The following is a 17,010-nucleotide window of genomic DNA, read 5'->3' on the forward strand; positions in this document are numbered from 1 at the left end:
TGCGTGTTCGTCGACAGTTTCTCTTCTTCTTGGTCACGGTCTGACGCTTCTAATCGTCGCTGAATGAAGTTAACGCGTTCTCTCAGGATCTTCAACGACTCGAAACCGCAAGATTCGCTCGAGTATCAAACATCTTCAAGCATCCGCTCCCACTTCGCTGTAAAATACGATCAACAAAATATCTAATTGCTCGGTGGAAACGGCGCTGAAAGTGCGCGTGACGTTCCGCCGATGTTTCCCGGCAACGAACCGTGGCGATTTTTCTTTAGCACGTATTTCTGGCACCGGGGTGCATCCACCCTTTGGACATGTTTGCGATGCAAGACGACCGACATCGGCGTCTTTGCTTCGCGTCATGGACGAACGAGTGCGGTCGCGATGGGCGTGGTGGCCCGCAGTCAGAGAACCGTGACGCATCGAGCACACGCTATTCACGCGCACGCACGCACGCGTACACACGAGCACGGGCACGAGCATGACACGGGACACGTTTTATATATACGCATCCGTGGCGCGTGCGTCCACTTCGCGTTCGTTTGTCGCTTTTCCAAGATCGTACACGGTGTACGCCTAAATTCGTGTATATTCGTGGTATAATCGAAGTCAGAAGGACTCTTCGGCTTGAAAGTTAAATGGAAATCGAATTAAATCGAAGTTAAATGAAAATCGGATTGTACGAAGAATAAAGTCGCGCTGGGGGCTCTGATCGCGAGAAAATCGAGTTTAAAGACTTGCCAGACGTATGCGTTGGGTTGTAAATGGTTCTAGATTATCTTAGAATAACCGAAAATATAAGAAGATATGAAAGCTAGATCGTCCGAAAAGTTTCTGTCGTTTTATAAGGAAATAATGGATGCACAACATTTTCCGTTTTATATTATTTTATCGAATTGCCGTATGATCCATTTTGTTCTATCAAAGTAAAGATCACAACGTTCGACAGATTAGGTTTCGTGTTTGTATAAAAATGCATCGTTGTAAAAGATGCGTCTGTAAAAGAAAGACACTTTTCGGACAACCTAATACTTCAGTACCTCTTTAAGTATACGAACAGTTTAAACGAATTGATTTGTGCTAATTTCACGATTTCACGTGTATATTTCCAACATTTGACGCTCTTTTTTTTAAATCGGAATACGTACTACGAAATATGTATTTACATGGCGTCATGAAATCTGGACATAATGTCACTGTATGCTACAGGTTCACATTGTGCAATACGATCTTTGTAGGACGGATAGAATTTTTCGAAAAATTGCAGTTAATTTGCATCCCTCAGGCGAGAAAAGAAAGTCTCTTGACGCGTACTCAGGTTAGACACGGACAATTAGAGGTAGTTTGTCGAGGCGATCGTGTGGAAGCTACACGCGTACCAAAGTAATTCGCGATCCGAGTGAGCTCGATGACCGGTGATTTGCACTCAACCTTGGCAATTCTCTTTTAAAATCGCCGAGTGATGATGACGCGTGACGAACTTAATAAATTCAGTCGTTGTCAGGGCAAAAAGCGTCATTACCGATCGCACGTAAATCCTTGGACGCATTAAAGATAAAACCGCGAGATTTGCCAGATTTTTGGTCATCTCGTGGACATTTTCTCTGTAGAAGGGAACGCTTCCCTGATAACGATGCCTCTTCGCGTTACTTCCATATGCGTATCGCCGTGATCGTCTCTGGACGTGTTTGCAGTAATTGTCCCACTGACACGAAAAGCAATTTCTGTAGTAACGGTACAAGAACGTAGTGTCGATTCGTTCGTTTCGTGACGTAAGCTCGTTAGTGAGTCCCTAACGTGCATGCCCCACTAGTGGCAGAATAATTATGGAAAATTATCGTCCCACGCTGGACTGGAGATGCTCGTGAGGCATGAAAAAAAAAATACCAGCTATCGTAAATCACGTAAATCGCTGCATCAAAGGAATACCACAACCCTCCTCAAATTAAACGAATAAATCCGTTACTTCTGCTTGGGAATCTGCTTGGAGTACAATTTTATTTCGACGACTTTTTATGAAAAAATTCCAATCCTATGTACCGTACCCACTCGCTTAGATTAAGCGAAAACGCTTTATTCGAAACTGTTACTTGCGATCCTGCATATCCGGTTCGAAAAGCCATGAAAAACCAAGAACCCACGCAGTGAAGTACGCGAGAATCGAGATCTTTATCGAACGAACGTCTCGACGACCGTACAAGCCCACGTTGTATCATCGAAGACTCTTCTCTTCAACTATGACTCGACTTGCGTGGAACACGCGTGTCTATTCAACTTACACAGGTGCTTTCAACCCGTCAAGCGACTGTAAATCTTTCGACACACCTTGTTTCGTAAATTAATCTATAGAAATTCCAGTCCCTTTTTAGATATTAAAAACACTTGGCAATTCTCTTTTAAAATCGCCGAGTGATGGTGACGCGAGTGATGAAACACTTCTTAATCTTCGTGCAGATCAATTCTTTATTTAATTCTTTGCTTGATTCAAAATATTTCTTCAAACTTTTACTCTCATCCTCTTCTAATCAAGTCGTTTAATTTCAAATGGTATAAACCACCTGAACCACTCAAACGACTTTTATTCAAGTACCTAAATTCAAGTACCTTGACCGATCTAAACGAAGTTTCATGGTCCGAAAGCGTACTGACATTTATAATGTTGAAAACCGCGAATTTCTTCCCGTTTTGTCCAAAGACGAAGGTTTTTCTTCTCGCTTACCGTCGATGATGGTCGATCTTTAAAAGGGTGTTCGACACCCGCGGAGTCCAGCGACGTACCACTCCCAGGGTTGACCGGGCTCTGTGTCAGTCGTAAGTAATGACAATGCGATGACTGGCTGAGCGCTAAACACCTGCATTCACCACCTTATCTCGCGGATCCCGCTGTTAGGACAGGTTTTCGCTATCGTTAGCCGTCCTCGATGATAGTCGGTGTTCGTCCGGGACCATCGCTTTGGGTGGTCTCCCGGTCAATGGTACGCAACTTTGACGCGTCTCACGCGTCCTCCTCTGCCATTGTAAACGACGTGTCTCACTGTCGACCAAGCTTACGACTCATCCCACGTTGAACGAACCGAAATTCGAATCCTGCTCCTTTCTTCCTTTTTCCCTCAACTTCGAGTGATCGCTTCTTCGATCATTACTCGTCGGACAGCCATCTGCAACAACGTAGCGTAACTCTAACTGAAATTTAATCGAGGTTTTTTTGAGAACATCTTGAAAACTAAGGCACGCAGTTGTAGCAGTTGTACCTATCTATTAAAACTAAAACTCGATTTAATTGTGCTGCACTCACAGAAACCGAATTTTAGTTACTGCCTTATTAAACGAACTTCTGGAATATTAATTAGCCTTCCTTATCCGAACGTCAACTCCTATTAGGTTTCTACTTTTATTAGCATATGAAACGTCGTTTCTTTGGAGTTTGAATTTGCCGATATTATTTTTATGATTCAGCTTCGTCCTATCGTTAATTATCAAGCGTATCGAAAAAGGAGATTATAAGTCGGTATATTCGATGTTAAGAAGATTTAGGCTTATGGTGACATTAATGCACAATCAGAATATTCGTGCGATTACGCGAACACAGCTTTGGGAAGAGGTAAGGTAATTTTGTTAACGTGAAATTTGCATTTAGGAAAGGTTAACACTTTTTTAATGCGCGAATTATCTTAAAGCGATGTATAAATAAGAAAATTACAACAATAGCTTCGTTCTAAAACATTTTGAATTCTAAGGTTGCTAATTTTTTTGAAAGATATAAATCTACGATATTTTGGAGAAATTACGAGCAATTAAAATTTTATTACATAAAACATTTTACATGCACCGACCTAATATTACATGAAATGAAAAATCACTTCATCGATCATCATCCAGAATCATCGAGCTCCTACCATATGAATTCTAGTTACGTTAAACTCTAGCGAATTGTTTCTCGGTTCTGATCGGTTCGGATAAATAAGCTTTTGTCGTGTAAGAAAAAATTGCACAAATTGTCAAGCTGAACAATACGTTCCAAAGCCATCGAAATCGGCGAAGTGTACTTTATTCCGAATAATTGCTGCTTCTTCTTTCACTGGATCTTGGATTCGCGGCAGGAAAACTAATTGTGACAATTCGTCCTTAGGCTGATGCAAAAGGGAGGGAACGAGGTTCTCGAGGTACCCTCTCGTATTTACGGCATTCAGCCAAAAGTTTGGAGACCCTCGAAGGCTCGGCTTTAATAGCGACACGTTTTCGCGAAAACGGAAGTAATTAACGGTGTTCCTTCGTTGAAGCGTCCCCTGTCGCGGGATTGACGATCGATATCAGCGACGATTCTGAATTCCGGCTCTCCCTTGTCGTCCCCCATGACGACGACACGCACACCTTCATCTTATTGATCTGACATCTACGTCCGTGTTAATTATACTGCGCGTTATCGTTCGGCCAATATCGTTGCTCCAGAAACAATTTGTTAGAGGACAATATTATACTTTTAAATTATATGTAGGAAGCACGCCGTCTCGATGTTACTAAGGAAGCCGTGCATGCAAGAAAAATGCAACAAAATCTTGTCCCTTTATCATGGGAGTTTTATAAAAGATGTTTCTTCGAGTTGTGTCGTTCGTTTTTCGATTATTATCATTATCATTGGTCGACTCGTTAATCATCGATCTTATTTTTAACATTAAGGTTGTTAGAAAGAATTCCAGCAATTCGTTGAATATTTCTTACACGTACTCTACGCGCTTTTGCGTTTCCAAATTTTTGATAAATTCGCAAAAATCCTCCACCGACCAAATATTTGCTCGTCGTTAAACCGAGAAAGCGTATGGAAATTCATATTTTTTACATCACGTCGAATACTTTACTATGCACGCCTTATTTATTTTCGCGTGTTATATATTTCATACATTTATGCACCTTTAAATTACCCGTAAATACATAAATGTCCGTAAAGTATTCGTCGTCAATTACGAAGGAACTACGACGAAATAATTCACCCGTATCGATGAAATTTGACGAGCAAAGATACGTTCACCTTGCGTTTCCTTGGTTAATTGAGAGTTTTTAAGCGGAGAAACGTCACTACGTAAGATTTAATGGCGTCAGTTTTTGGAGAATCGACGCGTGCGAACGTCGCAGGTGCAGTCGATTCGGCAAGCAAATGGTACGTACGTACGTAGCCGCGAGGACGACGACCATCGTCCGAGTTCACTTCCTGGGCCCGTTGAATATTTATCGACGTTCGTCTTGTTTGTAGTTCGTCGTAGTGGCTTGCTTGAATTTAAATATCGTAGCTTTCCGCGTGTGTGCGAGTCCTCCTTCTTCACCTCCATTTTTCCTCGACTGGTACTCGCCAGCTAGTATTATTTATAGGCACGGCGTGCGTGTGCCGTTCGCCAAGAAACGTTCCGGCTCTCTTCGAGTAAAAGAAAAATCGCGAAAACATCGTGTGCCTGAATAACAAGCTGACAAGTCCAGCTATGTTTAGAAATCTCTTCGTGCAATGTAACGTATCGTCGGTGCACGTGACTTATAATACATACGTCGTCTTTATTTATTTGCCATCGAGCGTAATACAGACAACGCAAATGAAACCATCGCGACGTCGATAAATTTGAATTTTTATTTTACTCCTTTCTATTCCATCCGCTGTTTCATATTCTCGCAAAGTGAAAAAAGATTTGATCGCTTGAGCGACCTCAGAAGATACCCCGATAAATTTATTTCTGCAAAACCGAACGAGATTTAAACAAATAGGACCCTTCCGAACTGAATTACTCGATTATCCAATTCGACTAACCGATCGTGAAATTACTGGATATTGGCAAAATACATTATCGTAAATCGCCGTAAAATCTGCACGTACTTAGCAAACTCGATACGAACGTTTCAACAATTTCGTCCACGTTTTCCTCGCTTTTCGAGGGTCATGGAAATCATTTACCGTAAAAGCACCGCCGCATCGACCCTCCATCCTGAAAGCTCTTGAACAAAGCTCCGAAACGCTCGCAGAAACGCTGCCCTTTAAACCGGCGAGGAAGCGCTCGGTCCTTTAACGACTAAAATTCCAACGGAAGGAATTGGTTCACTGACGCATCCGTTTTCTACTCCTGGAGAAATAACGAGATAGAACATGGTCGCGTAAACCGCGGGATTATTGCGCGGAATTTATCCCGGGAGGAGCGTTGGCGCGGCGCACCAGCTAAAAATTTACCACGCGCAGACTACCCTTGGCGCAGTTTCGCTTCTACCTTCCCCCAGCTGGGTAACGAGACGAGACGAGTCGGCACGCAGCAGCTCGAGAAAGGCATCGTGAATCGAGGCAAAGGCAAGGGTACACGCAACGGAGTTTCTTCTCCCGCGGGAAGGCGTGGTCGGGAGACGCGCGACGTCCATTTGTCTCGTGCGCCTCCCGCACCAGGAACGCCCTCGCATCCCACGGGCATCGATCACGTCTTCCTCTTACCAGCCGCATCGTACCGCGCCTGTGTACACTTTACGCGCACCTACCTTCCTACGTGTACGTACACGTACGAGTACTAGAACGTTCGCCATCCCTCTCGGCCCCGCTTCCCTCGCCAGCACAACGAGAGACCCCGACACATTCTGCCCTTCCATCCATTCGTCCGTCCACGACCGAGGAACCCAGCTTTCGCTACACTTTGCTCGGCATTTGCAGAGAAAAATACCGTGAAGCGATCTTACTTGAACCACTGCCGGCTCGATAGCCCCGTTAAGCGTTTTAGCTTTCGAGCGAGTAACAGACGATTCTTCGGCCAACTTATTTTCATTTTTTAGCTACCAACGTTACTCTGGCGCAACGCTAATTTTAAGGATAAAGCGTAGAGAGGAAAGGAAGGATATAAGAAAGTCAGGCCTTTGGTGTTATCGAGCACTGGAATTATTAAATTCATTTTACTTTGATGATTTTACTTTTAACACGTTGCACTCCTATGTCGAGCGTAACTCGACATCAGTTTTTATCTCAGCTCCTTCGTCGAGTCCCACTCGACATTCTTTCAGTCTCAGCTTTTTTTATGAAACGTGCGAAAGAAAAGCAGGATTGTATTCTGGAAATTGTTTCAAGATATATCACACACTTAAAAATTACAAAATACGACAATAGTGTGAATAAAACTGGTATTTAAGTGAATTTGTTTCTTCCTTTATTTATTTTAAATTGTCTTATTTTGTAGTTAAAGTAAATTTCAAATGAAACACTTAAAAGCGTTGATAGCTGTTGGTAACGAAATTAAAATAAAATTCGGAGTGCAAAGAGTTAACACATTGCTTAACGATTAGTGAAATTATCGTGTGCCTTGAATTATATTTGTTTAAATTATTATTGAAATCAATGTCTACTTAAAATTAGTAATAAGAAAAATGTTTGCATTTCCTTCGGAATACTAATTTAACGTAATTTCTGTTTCAGCCGGTGAGTAAATCAGCCTTGCCACAGCCTGTGTCGTTGCCAGTATGTATAGGTTTTAAAATATCTCTCTATTAATACGGAATCAAGTTAGATTTCAATCGATAATATAAACACGCGAGAGATTATCGTTCGCAATTACTTCTTGTCACGCCAATTAGTAGACTCGTTGATCGTTGATCGCGTTTCCGGCGTGCAAGGTACGAAAACTATGGTATTCAGGTATGCAAAACGTCGGCACATATTTATACATACGTGCCGGTCCGTGAATATTCATGCCTGTACGAATGATATAGCATGGTTCGCCGGTTAAGCGCCATCGCGAGCCACTCGAACGAGACCCAGCGAAATTGCGTTATCGCAGAAATCGCAACGCATCCGGGAAGATACACGACGAGTTCGTCTAAGAAGAAAAAGAAAAACGCGCTACAAAGTAGAATTGGCGAATTGATGGAGAAAGAAAAGGAGATGGAAAAAAATTGAGAAGGGTTGAGAAGGGTTAGACCCGTGGATCAATCGTTTCCAACACGAAGCGTCGCGTTGTCTTTTTTTTTTTTTCATCGTTCACGACGAGAAGGATTTCCCGGGAACTACTTTCAACCTGACCACTGATTTGTCGGCGTAAAATATTCAACGTCGCGTCTTATGCAGACTCCTTAGCGTCGAGTCGAAGAATTCTACAGAGGAACGCGTTGGAAAATTGTCTCGCACGCAATATTTCGCGGAAATACTTACAACATAATTACAGCCGCGAGCGATGCAGGATGTCGCAGTTTGCGATTGCGTGCGAACCACGCGGCTCTTCGGCTTTTTGCGGAACTCGTCGAACAAACCAAATTCTATTCGTCTTCTCGTAAAACGCAAACCACGTTAAGTGATCGAATATCAATCGTTTCATCGAATGAGCGACCGAAAATCAATCATTTCCTTGGTGTCGTTAGATGTTTTCAAAAAAAGTATTGCGACAAGTAGACACTAAATAATCTCAACTTTCCTTTAAATATTACTTCAAACTTTATATGCATTCTGGACATTTGTGTATTTTTTAACTTACCATAAATGTATAAGAATCCGCAGTTTAGTAGCAAGACTTGGTCATTGGATGGACTTATAATCACATCGACAGTCCTCTGTTACCTCGACGAATTAATCTCAGCGTTTGTTCACGATATTCTGGTCTTCCAGGTTAACGTCTTCGCGAACGATGTCGGATTTTTATGATTCCGGTATATGCAACTACGCAAACAGTATCTCCGAACGAGTCGATCTCTTCTCCGGATCATACCATAAATTAAATCGATCAGCATTGATAATGTAACTTCCTTCGTCCATCTTTTTCCTTATGTATTTATATTCTTTTTTATTTTCTCTTCTTCGTCGTACGTTTCTTATTCATCGTTGCAACTCCTTCGCCTCCTTGTACCCGCACAGAGCTTGCACCTGTGATTTGTCGAATAGGCGAATAGATCTTCAGATTTCTGAAAAGTCTGATGGAAAGAAGCGGAAGAGAGCTTATGGAGAAGAAACTGGATCTCATAGCGCGACCTCGATTTGGTCGATCGACTCGCGATTTCGGTAATCGAACGACGACGATTAACAATCGCACGGTCACGCATGCCTACACGCACGAAATTTATGCGTCGGTATTTTTCTCTCTTTCCTCGTCGCACACACGTCAAGTCCGCGCCGGCAAAGCATGGACGGGATGTTGCATATGCATGCCCCGATTGATATGAATGCATCGCTGCATACTAAACGGCCTCGCTGCTATCTGATCCCATTTTCCTTTCGGCTGCGAAAGGTCTCTGCTCGGTCGTCGGTTCGATCGCGACGCTCCGAGCCGCCTTCCACGCGGAAACGCACCGTGCGAATCTCTAATTATCGCTCATTCCCTCGTTCATTAACGCCCGGTTATTACCACGACCACGATGTGCGACGTACCTCCGAACAAAAGTCGATTTCCAAGTTTTGGATCACGTTGCTGGCACCGATGGCCGATCAAGATGGAATTCGGTGAACATCCTGGGTACAGGTAATGGTAAAACGTACACAGCTTCGTTTACAAGTGTTGGAACACATCTTGCTGTCGTAATAATTGGCTCGAATTACGAAAGAAACGAGTAACCGATCGTAATTCCACAATCGTAGAGAATAAAAACGAAGAATAAAGATCATCGTTCGTAAGATTTATCAGAGGAGCATGACGAATTAACGAACGATTAGTCGAAGCGGAAATTTCGCAACGCAGATCCACCGCTGCTGCCAATAATACTTGCAAAGTTTCATCCGGATCGGCAACCGATACCTTTCGGAAGCGGAGCCGGAGTTCTTTTCTGGCGTCGAACTTTCTTCGCTTTCCATCTCGACCGGTCTTTAATTTCGAAATATCGTTATCGACCGACGAAAGGCGCGTAGATCGAACTGGAAATAGAGCCGAGAGGGCGGCCATTATGGATATATTGGTCGGGCGAGCGAACCGCCGATTTTATCTGCGGAATTTCGAGGTCCGTCCCGAGCTGCGTGGGAGGATAATGTTTCCCCTTCTCGCGCCTTTCGCTTTTTACCTCCTCCCTGCAGCTTGTCTCGTTTCTTTTTCTACTTTTTTCCCCTCTTCTCTGTGTTCTTCGTCTTCCGTGCTATCTGCCCGGCTCGTAAACCGGACGATCTTGCATGTACCAGTGACGTCACGAGTCTCTCTCTCTCCCGCCATTCTTCTTTCACCGACTCGCGGTCTATCGGCATCGACCTCCGGGCAGATTCGCTTAAACGCCGCTATTAGTCGAATAGACTCTTATCGTAATACGTTAAATCGTCGGGACTCGTTCTTGCTCTCGAGAACATTCCCCTTTTTCTCGTCCCGTATCGATTGCGTAAAGAGGATTTCGCGACAGGTTACATACACGTAGGAAAGAAGACGAGCAAACGAATCGGCAACGAGTTAAAAACGGCAGCTGTATCAGCCAATAGAGTTTAAGGATGGATCGTGATCGGTGGAAACAGCTGCGTCCTAGCAGCCTCCTTATCGGTTGACCATCGACGATAACGACGAGCTCCGTTCCCGATGCCAGCTCGTACGACAGTCGCTAACAGCATCGTGCCTCGTGTAATTCACCGGCTAGACGACCGGAGAACACCTTTTTGCTCGATACAACGATATTACGACTCGTTCGTACCTGGTCTGTTGGTTGCACGCATAGTGCTCGCATCGGCCAACCTCGGCGCATTCACCCTCCGCCGCTTTTATCGTATCTAATTATCGAAGGAATTATCCGATATCATTGTCGAATCACACGCAGCTAACCCTTATTGCGATTATAATTATCTGTGACCATTTCTTCTCGATTATAGTCTCTATCCGTGTGTCTATCCGCGCTCTTTTTTACCTCTGCTTTTGCCACGCTGGTTTTATCGTATTCGGCTGGCATTCCGTGTTCTCGAGCAATCGGCGGTATGACTGGCGATGAAACCGCGGCGGAAATCGTCTTCACACAGTGACACGTTGAGTGATTGATAACGTACATCCGTGAGATCGATAATTGAGATGCTAAAGCAGCCGAGCCACGCCGGCCACTTTATCCAAGCCGCATCTCGTACGGTTATAGAAGCTATAGGAGTTAATGGGCAGGCATATCTATCGAGAAGATCGATACCTAATTGGGTCGACTCTCGCGGGGATGTAACTGCCATGTACTTTCACGTATCGGCTCTAATTATCGTGGAAATTGAGCGGTATCATTGACACGTACGATACGCTCGCCCCGATATTCCTACGGTTATGATGGTAATTGTGGTTTTCCACGGTAGGTGTTGAGTCCGATCTTTGGATCGTTGACGTTGAAAGAAAAGTAACTTGTTATGGGGGTTAATTACGAACGTGTGGTATTTAAGCTACATGATGGCTTTCGACATATCTTGACGCGCATCTCGCTTCTCATGGCACGCACTTCGATACACACGCCATCTCAAAGTCGACAAACCATCGTCGATTGTGTCTATACTGCATTTATTATATTCTTATAGATATATTTATCGTGTAAGGACTCTGAACCCGATATTACGTAAAATTATTGTATCGAAGTGAACGTTAATACGATATCCGAGCAAGAGTATCAGAGTATAAGAATGATTATTAATTAGAACTAATTAAAAATTTAATCGGGAAGAATCTATGATATCGGTAATTTCATTTGCGTGATTATACAAATTGCAGGATCATAGGATCTGAAAAGCCCAAGATCGAGCTTGAACGCGTCAATGCCGAGTATCGAAGTATTTTCCTTCGTCAACGAGCGTACGCGATTTTGTTCTTAGACTGAAACCTAACGTTGAAAAGTTCGCCTCTGACGTATAATTTCGTGGGCCGTTCAAACGTCGAAACTCATGCTGGTGCCACGAGGGAGATATATGACTGAGCACCCTCGTCACTGAAAAAAATCTTGCGCTAGACTCGGCCGTCCGAGACTCGAAAGAGTTTTCGGCCCTTGGGGCCAGACGCGATCGTCTCGCGTGCACCATAATAGGCAACTTCGACGAGGTGTTATTAAAGTATCTTTTAATTGTTCCTTCATTCTGCACGTGGGAACCGGCCGAGACAGTCTGAAAGTCGTTTCTTTACGTCGGACCGTCAGCCCGTCTCGTTGCATACAGTTCGCAGTTTCACGAATGCAAGCTCCAATTAGATATTTGTTTCGAGGAACAAAAAGATGGTTGAAACGATCACGCCATCGAACGATTTCGAATGTATCGCGTATACTTACTATACATTGTATCTGGCGAAAGATCGACGAATCTCGGCAGCTTTGGGAGCAAGGAACGAGAAAGAAAAGACAGCGAGGAATCGAGCGGAGAATGAATGGACTTGGTAACGTTATACGTGGACCGGTAATTATGACTCCTCTAATCACCGACAATTACCGCAGTTACCGGCCTCGCGGCGTTATCTCGACCGGTCCATCTCCGGCTCGGCGTTTCGCTCTCGAGACGAGGAAGAGGAACGAGCGAACGAAGAAAAACGAAGAGAACGCGGTACAGTTCGGTTGCTGTGCAGTCCATCATGGAAAGAGAGAAAATATTTGAAAAATGTCTATTATTCACGACAATTACCGGTAATTAATAACGATTACTGGTAAACGTCCTCCTAAAATCATTCGTCATATTCGTCGTCGTTGCAACTAATTTATGACGGTTTGTCATTTTCTCGGTTGAGTAATTGACATTCAAATTGGATCCATTAATTGTACAAATAGAAGTGAAAATGCATACCTACATGGAGGATATCGGGGAAAAAGGAGATAAAGAATTGATAAAATAGGAAACAAAAGATTCCATGAATTACCCTTTCTTATTTCCGTGACCGGTAATTAGTTAGTGGCCGTGGAGGGGGCGAGGTGGAAAGGAAACGAGACTTTCTTCTGAAACAAAGTCTACGACCGACCGATAATGAAAGCGCTTTAATCTGCGTTTTATCGATTACTCGCTCGATCTATGAAAAAGTGGTCGAGTCTTTCCTCGATTAGCAAGCTATACTTTAGTCAGGGATAACTTTTTCTTCGAATAATTAACGAATGGTCGATAGTGAATCGACATTTACGACGACATTTTACAAGTTAAAAACGCAGAATTACAAGCAACGAGTTGATTAGAAAATTATTTTATTACTTCGTAAGTGAATTTCACTGATCCGATTACACTACTTGATGGTGATTATGAAATTACGATACAGATATCTATGTATAAACCTCAATTTATTATAATAATAAATGCAAGACGATTGAGATGTTGTAACATTTCTGAACGCGGTTATATCATCTTCCCGGCAAATCGTACAACTGCAAAATTCCCGGGAAAACGTTCTCGCAATCAGGATTCCCTTTCAATGGTCTGATTTTCTCGATGACCGATCCGCGCTTCGAAAAGCCTCTACTGGAAGTAACGCGATTGAATTCGTGTACGATAGCTCGAGGGCTTTTACCCACGATGGCTATCCATAATCCTGTAACGCGATCGTTCCCATAGAAAAGTGTTCGTTCGTTTGGAAACATTGCTGTCATCGAGCTCTCGTTACCAGTCTCGTAACGTACGCTTTAAAATTCTCAATCAGCGTATTACCAAAGATTTCGAGGAACTTTTTACAACGAAAATTGATCGAGAAGATAATAAGCAGTGTTTGGTATTATAATTACTGCGTGTTAATTAGGCCTGCCGTCGAAATTGTTATATCTTCTCCGATAACATATCCTTCGAAATTCTTATTCGACGTATTATCAAACCCTCCGTGAAACTTTCTATAAGTAAATTGATCAAAGATACAACGGACGATCTTTGGCAATGGACGACTCGATAGCACGTTAATTAGACTCGCTGTCAACATCGTTATATTTTCGCGAATAACGTACGCTTTAATATTCCCGATCGATGTATCGCCAAAGATTTCGAGGGGCTTTTTGGTAAATAAATTGATCAAGAAAACGATAAAGAGTATTTGCTAACGAAAGACTCGATGGCACGTTAATTAGACGCGCTGTCAAGATCGTTATATTTTCGCGAATAACGTACGCTTTAATATTCCCGATCGATGTATCGCCAAAGATTTCGAGGGGCTTTTTGGTAAATAAATTGATCAAGAAAACGATAGAGATTCTCTGCTAACGAAAGACTCGATGGCACGTTAATTAGACGCGTTGTCAAGATCGTTATATTTTCGCGAATAACGCACGCTTTAATATTCCCGATCGATGTATCACCAAAGATTTCGAGAAGCTTTTTTGTAAATAAGTTGATCAAGGAAACAATAGAGAGTCTCTGTTGGCGAAAGACTCGATGGCATGTTAATTAGACGCGCTGTCAAAATTGTTATATTTTCGCCAGTCATTGCGCCTCACGCAGCAGCGTTACATCGGTCGAGGAGATATCAGATCGCCACGCTCCGATGTCGGCTATGTAATTCGCTCGGGCGTGCAGGCCCGTCTGGTTTCGAGCAAGAAGAAGGGCGCAGGGGGACACGGGGATATTCAAATGCCGCCACTCTTGTATGGAAATACGCGAGATGTAAAGATGACGGTAAGATACGCGAGTCCCGTCGCGGAGATATTACCAGCTGCTAACGCGTCGACTAAATCACCGACCATAATACGATAGCCGACGGAGTTCACCACTTTCGCCTTGCCGACCACTTAACCTCGTGCGTATTAATTCCTATAATAGTGTCCGTAAACACACGTTTTAATGAAAATCTTCCTCGGGTTCATTAGAATTGCCCGGTTTCGCGTGATTTTCACGCCTTTCGTTTCACGCTCGTCTGTCGTTGCGGTCGGCGATGAGATCAAAGTCAATACGAGGGGGAAAAACACGATAAATCACATTTCCTACCTTTTATAGGCAGGCATTACAGTTGTGAGATACAGTAGCAGTTTCAACATTATCTTTTTATTCTCTTTCGGGATCTGATTATTGTTATTCGATGTCACGTGAAAATTGAAAAGATTATTCTTTGGAATTTTACAAATATCGTAATGATACGAAATATCTCGTAGAATGCTCGCAGTGTATCGGAGCTATTCGACGAGCATTCAGGCGTATAGTCTATTTAAAACTATCGCTTCTTTTTCTCGAGATACTCATAAAAGATTCATAGAATCTGATCAATCGATCTATAAACCTTCTTTTGCTCCAACTCGTCACAAGTTATAACGAGTTTCAAGTATCAACATCAGGTAGCTTTACACGTGGCCGAGTAAACGATTCGTTCCGTTCTTTGTTCTCCCTCTTTCGCTTAAATTATCCAGATCTGGCAATTTTTCTTCCTCCATTCCCCGAACCCTGACATCGTCTAGCGAAAAAAGAAGTATTCGAGTCCGACTGAATCTCGACGAGCCCGTAACGAAACCACGACGCTGATTATAAAACCATCGCACAATATGGTCTTGATGAAGCCGGCTTTTCCCGCAGTCGTTCATGTGAGCTCGTTCCACGAACACCCTTACCCCTATTCAGCGTATAGCTACGCGGACGCGTGAGTTATTTCTGTTGGCCCCCTTTTCCTTGCCGTTGACGGCGACCAGCATCGGGATAGCGTGGTTGTATATAGATGTCGCCGCTGATGACAGAGCAAAGGCAATAATTATTGCAGTGCGCGAATCGCGATTACAGGGCAGCTGGTTCGCTCGCACGAGCAGAGTCGATCCGGGCTCGGCGCGACGCGATGTAGCGACTCGTTTCGTTCAGCGACATCGGTGCATCCAAGCATCGCGGATGCTAGATAGGCTGTGCGATCCACCTACGTACACATATCGACGGAAACTGTGCACGAAAGCGCCCACGTATACCGTCATTTGCACGTCGATATCGATGTTTATGTATCGATATATCTTGACCTGTCTGGAAGTCGATTCCCCTAGAGCGTACCGCGTCTCTCCTTGGCGTCGCCGTTACTTTCGCTTCTCCTTCCCCGTAGCCATAAATTTGCCAGTCGTATAAAACGTTTCGGAGAGTTCCTTCGAGGATCCGGACTTTTCCCGTGGACACGAACAGGGACGCGATCTGCGCGTCGAACCGCGTTCGTGCATTACACTTTGCAATCGTTGTTAGCCTTTCTGTCCTTTCGTCGACGGTCGACCTACTATATGTAGGTTGTAGCCACTAGGTTGTCCTAAAAGTTTCTTTCGTTTCGTATGGTGATAATAGATGAAGAACAATTTCTGTTTTATATTATTTTATTAAATTAGGTATGATCTATTTCGTTCTATTTCTATTATCATGTTCGTGTTCGATAAACTAATATAAAACAGCAAACATTGTGCGTCTATTATTTCCTTACAAAACGAAAGAAACTTTTCGGACAAGCTAATACAACGGGGGACCAAAATATTCGAATAGTCGATACGTTGGAATAAAAGGAACGATATTTTCAAGTATATGTGACTGTCTATCGTATGAAACGCTTACGGTAATAAGTGTATGTACATAAGCAAATACAGGTATTTATACAAATATAAGTAAATATACAAGCAAATTAATTAATTATGTTACTTTGCAATTTATAGCAAGACAGGATTCGCGTTACGATGACATCTTTATCGATATATAAATAATCAAATAATATAAGTAACGTCCGTTCATTAACATTTATTACTATAAGTGCCGGTATGTACGATTACATCGTTTGAATACATTTAATAACGTAAAAACGTATAGTTGTTTTTATTTCTGGCCATAAGATTTATGTATCGGCGATCTTACCTTCGTTCGTCTTTCTTCTCCATTTTTGCAGCGAGTGAAGATAAAGATCGTGCGATTTGCTTGAAATCTGAAAAGCGCGCACAGCTCAAACTCTAAACAGGGCAAACTCGGTATCTAACACGATAATTATCGCACGCGCAACGCTATCGACAGAATAATTACCAGGGCATACAGTATAAATTCTGTAATGAGTGTAAACATCAATATTTATAACGCGGTTGCTAGCTCAATTTCCCACAATGTTATAACGAATACGATGAAGATACGTCGATAACCGACTTCTCCACTTTATTCCATTGCACGTAATTACGCTCTTACTCACCGACCATAAAATCCCGATCACGTGATCGTGTTGCGGA

This window comes from Bombus terrestris, chromosome 13 (genome assembly GCF_910591885.1).
Source record: "Bombus terrestris chromosome 13, iyBomTerr1.2, whole genome shotgun sequence".
Lineage (NCBI taxonomy): Eukaryota > Metazoa > Arthropoda > Insecta > Hymenoptera > Apidae > Bombus > Bombus terrestris.